At 35.0% G+C, this 10,801-nt stretch overlaps 1 pseudogene; it reads right to left on the bottom strand.

The window, feature by feature from the left end:
• Window positions 1-1,150: 1,150 nt before the first annotated feature.
• On the bottom strand, window positions 1,151-7,813 carry LOC149257926 (calcineurin B-like protein 2; annotated as a pseudogene).
• Between the last annotated feature and the right edge of the window lie 2,988 nt (window positions 7,814-10,801).

Below are 10,801 nucleotides of genomic sequence, written 5' to 3'. Positions count from 1 at the left end.
CATGAACTATTTGGCTTGCAGGGGTGGGAAGGAATTTTTAGGTATGATAATGGTGAAATAATATTTGTGTTTACCATAAATTTATTACAAAGCTCTAACAATGTTGTTAAATTGGGCGGTCTTCTTAGGGGTTTTTCACTATCCATCAATTTAAATTTCTAGTGTTTAGTGGTGGAAGGGGATTCAATGATCATTATTTAGCCCCTTCCCAATATGATATGTGGAGCCAACTTGGATAAGCTATCCATGAACTAGAGGTTGTACCCTAGCTTCTCCCAAGTGTCCTTTCTTCTCTAGTGCTTCCCTAATATCATCCCTTTGCATGTGTACCACAGGTCCAATAATCTAGTAGATCAACTAGAAAATTAAAGAATTGACTCTAATGATGAAGATCTTGCTAGCCATTTAAGATATTTCTCCCAAAAACAACTTCAAGATCATGTTGGATATCAATAGGGTGGATAACCACCCCCTGATTAGACTGGAAACAAATGCAATTATAATTGCATCTACCATGTTGGGGTGGATGGGGAAATGTGACACAAGGTAAATTTTATGAGGGAATGAGTGTTTAGAGATAACACATGTTGAATCATGTGTTGTCTTGAATGTCAAAGTCAAGGGAGACCCTTTCTATATGTACACCCTCTCAATATTATTAGTTGGCCTAGCAAATTGAGTGAAGCATAAGCAAGTCGACATCAACTAAGACCTGCCAAAAATATCTATAAATAAGTATATTTTTGAACACTTATGTATGGAAATAGTTGAAGAAATGTGATCTAAGGAACAAAGGAAAGAAACATAATATTTCAAGCTTATACATTGAAATCCACTGATATCTTGGTGCTTGGGCTCTACCAATAGACAAAATTTTGATGATATCTGACCCAAAAAAAAAATGTTGTTTGTGCCTCAAAGCTACTTGTTTTGTGGGAATTTTTCTGTATAAAATATTTTCAGGCTATTTCCCACTACTCTGATATAACCATCTTAATTTGAGATTCATCCCTTTTTAATTAGGTAAAGTTGTTTGCCGTGAGTTTACTTTTTTACACTGAAAACCCGCCATAGTAGACTTTTTCTTGTATTTGCATTTTGGATCTACCAATATCTTGGTATAGTAATATCCATTAATTAAAATTCCTAGTTAACGGAAATTCTCCATAATCCGGCGGAAAAAATTCACAGGATTAAAAATACTAGGTTTTACAAGCATTTGCATTTTCAATATCATTGGATTCAAGGAAATCTTTGATATACTTATATAAAGTATCTTAGTTGCATTGGTATGGTGCCAAGGCATACATGTGCCCAGTTTTGAAAGGTTAGATTGAAAGGAGCGTCAAATTCAAATATATGGGTTGAAGGAAACTTTAAATTATAAATGGGTCACACTCATACAGCATAGTTGTGAAAAGTGGGTTGAAATACCAAATCATAAAATATTGTGTTTGGTAAAGTGCAATTGTAAGTGAGCAGAGATTAAACAAAGCCAATTAAATAAAAAACAATGATTTATAAGTTAATGAATGAAAGTAATCTATAAATCATTAGATCACTTTAGAAATAATTAATAAATAAATAATTTATTTATTATGACAATAACATAATTAGTGAATTTATGGGTTATTGTCATATAAATGTGTAAATTAGTAGAAATAACTTAGGAAAAGTGGTTTATTTAGGTGAAAGTGGGTTTTAATGTGTAAAACTCATATTGACATGGTGTAGATCCAATTGATGATTTTGAGTAGGTGATCATATTTTATGAGATAACAAATACATTAACAATTGATGTAGTGGACTACTCTTTCATGTTCAAATTTCAATAAATTCATTGACATAACAATGACTTGTATGTCCTCTATTGTTGTAATGGGTTTTAAAGATTGTTATTACCTTGAGTGGCACTATGTTAATTGTAATTCTTATTTGAACATTCCAAATTTGTGGCTCTTACTATAGATTTTGACGCTTTCAATACCAAATTGTGGTTGTTAATGTATCTTTTGACCTTTTCACTGCTAAATTCTCATAGTTTCATTTTAGGTTACTCATTAACATTCAATGTGATGCATATTTGATTTCATTTTTAATAAATTCATTATGAGTTTGAAATTTTAGTTATTCTTTATGAGGTGGTAGTTCAAAGACCAAGAGAGATAGATATATGTATAGACTTAATTCTATTGGAGGCTCAACTTTATTCATCTTATGTCAAGGTAGAGAGGCAATGTCAACTTGTTCAAGTCTAGCTAGGGATGTGTCTAGTGTTGCACGCAAATGTTGAGGTGGGAGGGGAGGTAGGACACATTATAATGCCCTTTTTCCTTCTTTCTTGTGGAGGAAATGTTAGGTCTACTGACTAGATGGGCTCCGAGTGGCATCCCTTCCATAGGGAAGTTGCAATAGGTTGATAGTTAGATTATAAGGCCTTTTATTGCTTCTAAGTAGGGCTCAAATTTAATAGTTTTGGGTTGCATAATTCATTAGAAGGCCCTAGCTTTAATTTGCTAATTTAAAAGGTTTTAGAAATGTGACTTGAAGTCCTATCTATCCATGGGGGTATTCCTTTGTCCTCTAGTATGTAGTTGGCTTATGGCATCTCTATTTCCATTCATCACAAGGGTTGCATGGGTGGCCATGGGGTGGGTCAAAATAGCCATGTATTCACACTTCCTTAGGTCATTTCATAGCTCAATCTCAACATGCACATGACAATAATAACAATGTTGAGCCACTAAAACTTGGTTCCAATAAAGATTACTATAAAGAGGTTTTTTAATACTAGGGTGCCCACTAAGAGTCACTTATCCTTTAAGAGAAAAATAGCCACCCAATTCCATAAAAAATGGGAATTGCAAACATAAGCCAATAATGTGAAGAGATGTTAAAGATATTTAAAGACTAAGAGAAAGCCAGGGGAAAACCAATTTATGTGAGAAGTGCGACTGTATTTGACTTATATACTTGTGAAAATGAGCAAAGAAAATACAAATCTACTCAAGTTTAACTAAAAACTCCTTAGATGCTATAGACCAACATGTAAGGGGATGTTGCCACATTAGAATGCCCATATCCTTCTTTAATGTGGAAGTAGTGTTATGTTAGGTAAATGTCTTTCAGATAACAACGATTCTAGCGCACACTCTTATAATCTTAATTTATGCTCCATTTAAAACATAAGATTACCCTTGTGCATTATAAATGTTTACTTTATTAGCTTCCTTATAAACCCTTCAATTGTTAAAATTGAAGGTGTTTTTGAGATGCCATAATTATCATACTTGCTTTGACTCAAAACTTTAAATTTTAACTTTAATCTTTAAATTTTTTATTTTTCTTTTAATTGGAATGTGGTGCTCTCAAAAGCAGTATGCCTTCATTAAAGGCAACTGAAACTATAATCCAAGAAGAAGAGCATGAAACATCGCCCATCCTTGCTTGACATACATATATGATGGGTAATAAAATGAGCTGCATTCATGATGCCATTACATATATGGAATGACTGAAGTATCACACATGTTGTGATGGAAATATAGGGTAGTTCAAGACTACCTTCATCTACTTTCTACCTGTTCGATATCACATTTGGTTTCCTTGCAGTTTTATTAAAAGGTCTACATTGCATGATTACATAAGCCAAGGCAAGTGTTACAAAAAGGACTGAACTGGGCATTTTAACAAGCAAATTTCCCACTGTAACAATAATCTCCTTTGTCAACGTTGCCACAACAAGGACGACCACTGCACCAATCAACACATTTCTTTTGTATGATGCGGCTAGATGGCCAGAATATTTTTGAACATACTCGCTGAATTCCTTGCGATCGATTTGCTGATCGATTTGCTGACATTGATCTTTATCAGATTCCTGCATGTAGTTGGTATCCATCAGGGTAAAGCATGTTGTTTGTTGATATGTTATTATTCGTTTATCTCTCATACTTCATATTTTACCACTTTTAAACAAGTTATGACAAAACAACCATCAGAAGCTACACTGATATCGCTCAGAGTTTTGTTTTTGGCTTGGAATTCGTATTTTAAAAGAGATAGATTACATACCTTGAGCATTTTGTTCAGCAATTCCTGTGGAGGAGGAACCCAATTGGCCCAGGGATGGTCTCATTGATTTTCTAACCCAAAACAATAACAATAATGATTTTTGGAATCCAAAACAACAACAATAATTTATGACAGGATCTTCTAATATGCACGCAAACTTATTCCATATTCAAAACATCAAATCTCAAATGGTTAATTGTTAGGAAAATCAACAACCCTATCCCCATATCCCCTTGGAAATCCAAATGGCCAATTTAATACTGGGAACAACCAATTAATCTAATTTTCTGGACTTGTCACTTAAAATTCTTACGAGATTCATATATTCAATTCTCGAAGGTTAACATTCATAACATCAATAATCCTATTGCTGTTTCTCATGGAAAATCTGCAGATGACTGATGTGCAAATCTCCCTATTCTTAAGGAAGTTCTCCTTATGCTTGATGTGAAAATCTCCTTATGCTTGATGGAAGTGTTGTCTAATTTCTATTTTATATTTTGAAGATTTTTTTTGGTTATTTCTTCAACTAATTTTGTAAAGATTTAGTTTTAATGGTTAATAATTTCCTCTAACTCCTAAAATATCGGAGGTATGATTTGAATAAATAAACAAAATATTCGGGAGAAAATGATGTGATTTTCAGAAGATATAGTTCACTAACTTTTGGACTAATCACTTGTAAAATCATACTGAGGACAGTAGCTATCGATTTTCCCTGAGCTTATGTGGATTGCTCATTCCCCAAATATTAAGTAATCAAGCCTGAATTTATGTCCATTGTTAATTCCCCCCAACATTAAGCAGTTGGACAAACATGACAATAAGGATGCCTAATCAGACAAACGTAACAATAAGGATGCCTATTTGCTTGATGCAGCTGGAAATAATTCAAAGTTTTCTTCCTTAATTCCAAGCAATCCAAACAGTTCAACAATAATGAAAGGATCTTCAAAACTATTCAGAAAAAAATTGAGGTTGCAAATTTATTAGTTATTCATGACATCAGTGATTAAAAGTGGGTTTTAATAATATTAACAATTTTGTTTAAAATATAATCAGTGAGTGATTAAAAGTGGGTTTTAATAATATTAACAATTTTGTTTAAAATTTCTATCTAGAGACAATATTTTTTTCAAATTCTATTAGTAAGATATGTTCGGCTATTGAACTTCTGATCACTTATAGTTACATAGACTTGTGAATATGTTTTTTTTTGGGACAATTATGCTACCATGTATGATAAAATAATATTAACAATTTTGCTTAAAATGTTAATATTGTTAATATTGAAGATAATATTGTTAATTTCCTGAACTAATCAATTATAAAATCTTACTGGAAGACCGCAGCTATTGCTTCGTGCAGCTGGCTATAATTCAGAGTTTTCTTCTTCGGTTGAGCTTTCCTGGAATCTTCAATGCTGCCAGCTGGGGTTTTCTCTGCCCCGACCGTTCGACTCTCAGCCGATGTTAATTTGTCAAATACTGTGTCTGCTATCTTGTTGTCAGCAGCCCCAGTAGAGCATGTTGTCTGGGAAGCTTACTGAATGCAAGATTGATGTTATGTTGAAATACTTGTTAAAGATTACTTAACTCAGAATAATGGAGTTCTACTGCTATTTATTTTTAAATGGATTGACATGTTAGTAGAGCCCTGCACTGAGTATTCCCGCGTGAATACTGAAGGAAAGAATGGGACGAAATTGAATGCTGAAAAATAACGTTCAATAGACGAAAGGTATCGGCGTATTGGTAGCGCTGCAGAGAAATTTGGGTGAGTTCTGAGCTATCCGGGAGGAACTTGTGATCTAAATTATTTTCCCAACCATTTAACATTATATAAAAAACTATCAAACTTATTTCTTAGAAAGTTAGCTTGATTAAAAAATTAAGTTATATACACATATTAGAAAGAATGTTATGTTGATAAAAACAATGATTTCAAATATTTTTTGAAGTTAATATGTATTAATATAGTGTATAAAGAAAGGGAGTATATATATCAGCTATTTAGTGATTTTGAATATAAATATAGTAATAAAGAAGTTTAAGGGAGGTGTTATTAGTCTATGCCTGGGGTACTATGGTATTAATCTAGTTTAAAATGTATTGATTTTATATGTTTTTTTAATGTGTTTTTGCAATTTTAACAGATTTTCTTGAAAATGTTTAATATTTTATTTTTAGATAAATTTAAAAATATTTTTTTAATTTTTTATTGGTTGAGCCAAGGAGACATAATTTTTTTGGTGGAGGGAGTTTTATTTTTGGTATTTGCTAGTGATAATTTATTAAAAAAAAACTAATTCTGTGAGTGGACATTCTACCGGTGAGTGCTTTGACACTTAGAGTGACATTGTTATGATATTGTCCTATCCAATAATGCTAAAAAGCACATGGTTATAGGTCATTTACACAAGTGGGAGGAGGATGAGAATAATACGGGAGGAATAAGAAGAAAATATCTAAACAAATCTCTAATTAATATTATTATGTTTCATTGTACATAAAAACACCTAGTACCCTTTGTATGGTAGCCTCTAGAATGAATCGATAGAATGTAAAAAAAAAAATTAATCTATTAATGCTCATGATGAGGATGTTAGTGTTTCATGGATGGTTTCAAGCCATTTTAATCTGAATGGTTCCTTCCTAACCGAACCTAGGGGCCTTGATTCTCCTACAATCATGTTTACCTTTCATTTTGGGTGTGGAGTCTGTCAACTTGATGACCGAATTAGCTATGTGCAACATTACATTCATGTCTGAAATAGATAACACATATTGCAGTTTGCACAGTAGAAGGAGGATCCAATTTCTCTTCTCAATTAACAACAATTGTGATAGCGAGCTAAACCCGCCAAACCCAGAATCACATGCATACCCATGTATACAACATATCTCAGTATTTTCCCCAAACCAAATTCTTAATACTTGGCAAAGTCACACTCAATATATGCCCTTTAAACGTAATCGAGATTGACATTCACAATTTCCACCAGCGCACATGGGATTATTAACCTTCAAGGTTTATTCAAAATACAGTTTCTCTATTCAAAAGTCTTGTCAATAATACTTTTGATGACATCATCTGAAAGGTTCATGCCTGACTCAGCAAGCGTGGTCACTACCATACTTTTCACCTCTTGTCTCTCAATAAAGCCTTGTTGCTTTAAGTCATAGAGTTCAAAGGAAAAGTCAATTTTTCCATCTATTGGAGCATTTGGATGAAACACTAAGAGTGCGCGGGCAAACTCTTCAAAACGCAGTGCGTTCTTATGCTTTATGTTAAACAAATCGAAAACTCTATCTGCAAACAGGCTCTCTTTCTTATTGGTTTAAATAATGCCAGTTGAAACTCTCCCTTGTTGATAGGACCATCATCAACAACAGTGCTACTAATCTTCTTAAATAGTTCATATAATGCTTCTATTCAGCTCACACTGAAAACAATTTCACTTACCACTTTCTGAGGGTTTCTAAGGCGGCGAGGTGGCATGAAAGACTTTATGCCAGGACAAGGAAATAGTTGATCCAATACATAGCCAATTTCCTCCAAGCACTGCACCATTATAGTATAAACTCATAACCATCCTCCATGCCGGTGTTATGAAAATGTAGTGGCTTCCAAATTTGCGAACGACCACCTCGGACCCATTTCGCAAAAGATCCCATCAAACATCCCTTCCTTTCCGAGAGAGCAGATAAAAATAGGCCATATATAAATTTCTTAAAAATAAAAAGGGTCAACTGAGAATGGCTGCTTCTGCTTCGCACTATCTAGGCCTGCATTTGAATGTAATACTCCCGAAACTCAGAAGGTGCAGTTATCCCATGATGCTATGATATTTATCGTTTAAGAATCGCTCTGATGCGATCTCAATGGGAAATCATCGTTTCCCAGGATGAATTTCATTCAATTATCGCGAGTTCCACGCGCCGATGCAAAATCTCTGGACCCGATGCACTTCAAACCGGAGATGTATTTAATTCACTCCGCTCCGAGCCTCTGTTGCGTTAACGTCTTCGGCTTTAAATCTTTTTATTTATTAACGCGGTCTTCACTAAATCAAACATTCCCGTAATCCTCTTAACAACAGCATTGACCGCCATTTATAATCGTCAACGACATCTAAGATATGTATCCGGCAATACAACTCTACGTAAATCGTAATACAATACACAGGGATATATATATCTCCGACCCTATAAACATCTCGGTCGCATACATTGTCCAACCGTCTCCGATTTCATTCGCCACAGTTCCGATCCGGTCCAAGTTGGAATCACAATTCGGCAATTCAATGTAGGCTCACGCCTTTGGACTCTTCATTAAGCCATAAAAAAAATTACAATCCTTCTGGTGCTCAAGGAACAACATATGAGTTTCTTCCACTGATTACGCCTTATTAAAATGATTTTCCAGTCACGGCACTACATACGCTGCAATCAGACTCTGTAGGATTGTCTCCTTAGAGAGACACCGATCAACAGCGCCCCAAACTCATCATACACGAAATCTGTGCCACGTAGATCCTAAATCTAGTCGGCAATTCACCGTAACTGATATCGGTTATTTAACCTGCGCCAAAACAATGCTACAGCTCTTCGACCCATTACAACTGAATACCAGTATTAACAACATCAAACTTATGTGCAAAGTTCTGTTACAAAATTTATTCTACGTTTCCCTGCCAAACTCAGACATGGTAATGCCATATATATAATTGAAAATTCACATTCATTCACTCATACTCATAGAATCAATCTATACATATAACTTTGGAAAACACTTTCATATAACCACACCAAAATCATTTACAGACTTTTTTTCTTGGCCAGATATTCCAGGTCGATGGCCTTTTTACAATTGCCCAAGGCTCCCAAGCAGAAACCCTCACACTATTCTCTCCTCTCCACTCTCAATCTCACTAATCTATATCAATTGAATTGAACCAATTTTGGTTCATATCCCTTTAGTCACTCCACAAAATCCCCAAGTATCTCAACACCCCTATAATCTTGAATTTTATCCCTAAATTATGAAACTAAATCTAACTTAGGCTCATAATTAATTCTTAAATATCCCAAGTCTAACTTCTCTCATGTTTTCCAATTATTTGGAAACATTTCAAATCCTCTCAAAATCTCATAAATATTTACATAATATTAATAATTTCTCAAAAACATGAAACCCCTAGATTTAAATAAAATACAAAGTATTTTTCGGAGATGATGCTCCTGCATCAGACTCCCCATGAAAGAAAATTCATGACCACCTGGTCATAAGTTTGGATATTTCCTCCTGGATCCCAAAGTTTATTTTGTAATCTTTCTTTGCTTGTCAATTGCTTTACTGCTGTTGTTAACTGTTGTTGTCCTCCAGGGTTCCATATTTTGTGCTGTAGTGCTCCACTTGCTCTGCTCTTGCAATTTTTCGGGGTTTTTTTGTTGTTGTCTTTCCTTTTCTTTCTTGTTACTGCTAGTCTCTTCCGGGATTCTTTCGTCATCAGTCTTCTGATACTTTCAATCTCTTGGTCTAATAAATCTCCCACTGTTGATTTCTTGCTGCCTGCTGAGCTAAGATGGCTTGCTCAGTTTTTACTTTCTCTATCTGTACTGTCACTTGCTGACTTCTTGCTTCTTTGCTTGTTTCTGTTCTGACTTTCTCATTTCTTACCGCCACCCAATCATCCATACCCTCTTGTCTTCTGGAACAGAAAACTTCTTCTTCCTTCATTTGACTGCTCAACTGAGTCAAATGTTCTACAACAATACCTGCATTCACAAAACACTTGTTAGAATAAAAATCAGAAGGCATCAGTGCCTTGTCCTCCTTTGCCAGCACTTCAGTATGCTGTTCTGAATTCTCCTCCACTATCAGCACATCAGTATGCTGATTATTTTTACCCAAAGAATTCTCTGAAGAATTCTCAAGACTGTCAACCAGTCTTTCTCTCACATCATCTGCTTCCATGATATCTTTCTGCACTCGTTCACTGTACTGAATTCTTTCCTCTACCATCTCCCTGTCATACTCCGAATTTTCCAACAAATATTCTAGCAATGCAATTTCTCTGTAACATTGTTGAAGCATAACATCACCATCACTTACAGTCCCTGCATGCATACACAACTTGTCAGTTTGAAAACTACAAGTCTCAACAGCTTTAATCGACGGTTCATATACCAGTTCTTCCAATTGATCATCTTCTTCATTCACATGAACTTCCTCTTCAACAAAACATGTAATCACATCACAACTGTCAGCTATAAAAACACAAGAGTTCACATTATCCAGTTGATCTGGATCTGCCCAGTAATTCTAGAAATCATCAATGATCTCCTCCTCTATTTGATCAATGGAAACCTCCTCTTCCAACTCAGCTGCTCTGAGTTGCGTACACTTCAACTGTACATCCATCAGCTGCTCGAGCTTCTTCAGCTCTTCCATTAACTGCATGTTTATCTGTCGATCTCTTTTCTGTTGTAGCTTATGCCACTTCACTTTCTTTCCCTTCAGTGGAAAGATCCATCCTCTATTCTGGTTTTCCTGCTCTTGCAGCCATTCCTCTAGTACCTGCAATTGCACTTTCATTACTGCAATCTCTCTTTCTCTGACTTCTGCAGTCATCTCATCGTTGTGGCATTCCTCTGAACCTCTTCTTTGATCCTCCATGATCACTTTCTCCATGAGTTGTTCACGCGCCATAAGTTGTACTAGC

The sequence above is a fragment of the Pinus tabuliformis genome, chromosome 6 (genome assembly GCF_031772625.1).
Source record: "Pinus tabuliformis cultivar Carrire ecotype Pingquan chromosome 6, CPIR1, whole genome shotgun sequence".
Taxonomy (NCBI): Eukaryota; Viridiplantae; Streptophyta; class Pinopsida; order Pinales; family Pinaceae; genus Pinus; species Pinus tabuliformis.
This window is presented reverse-complemented; position numbering and strand designations above follow the sequence as displayed.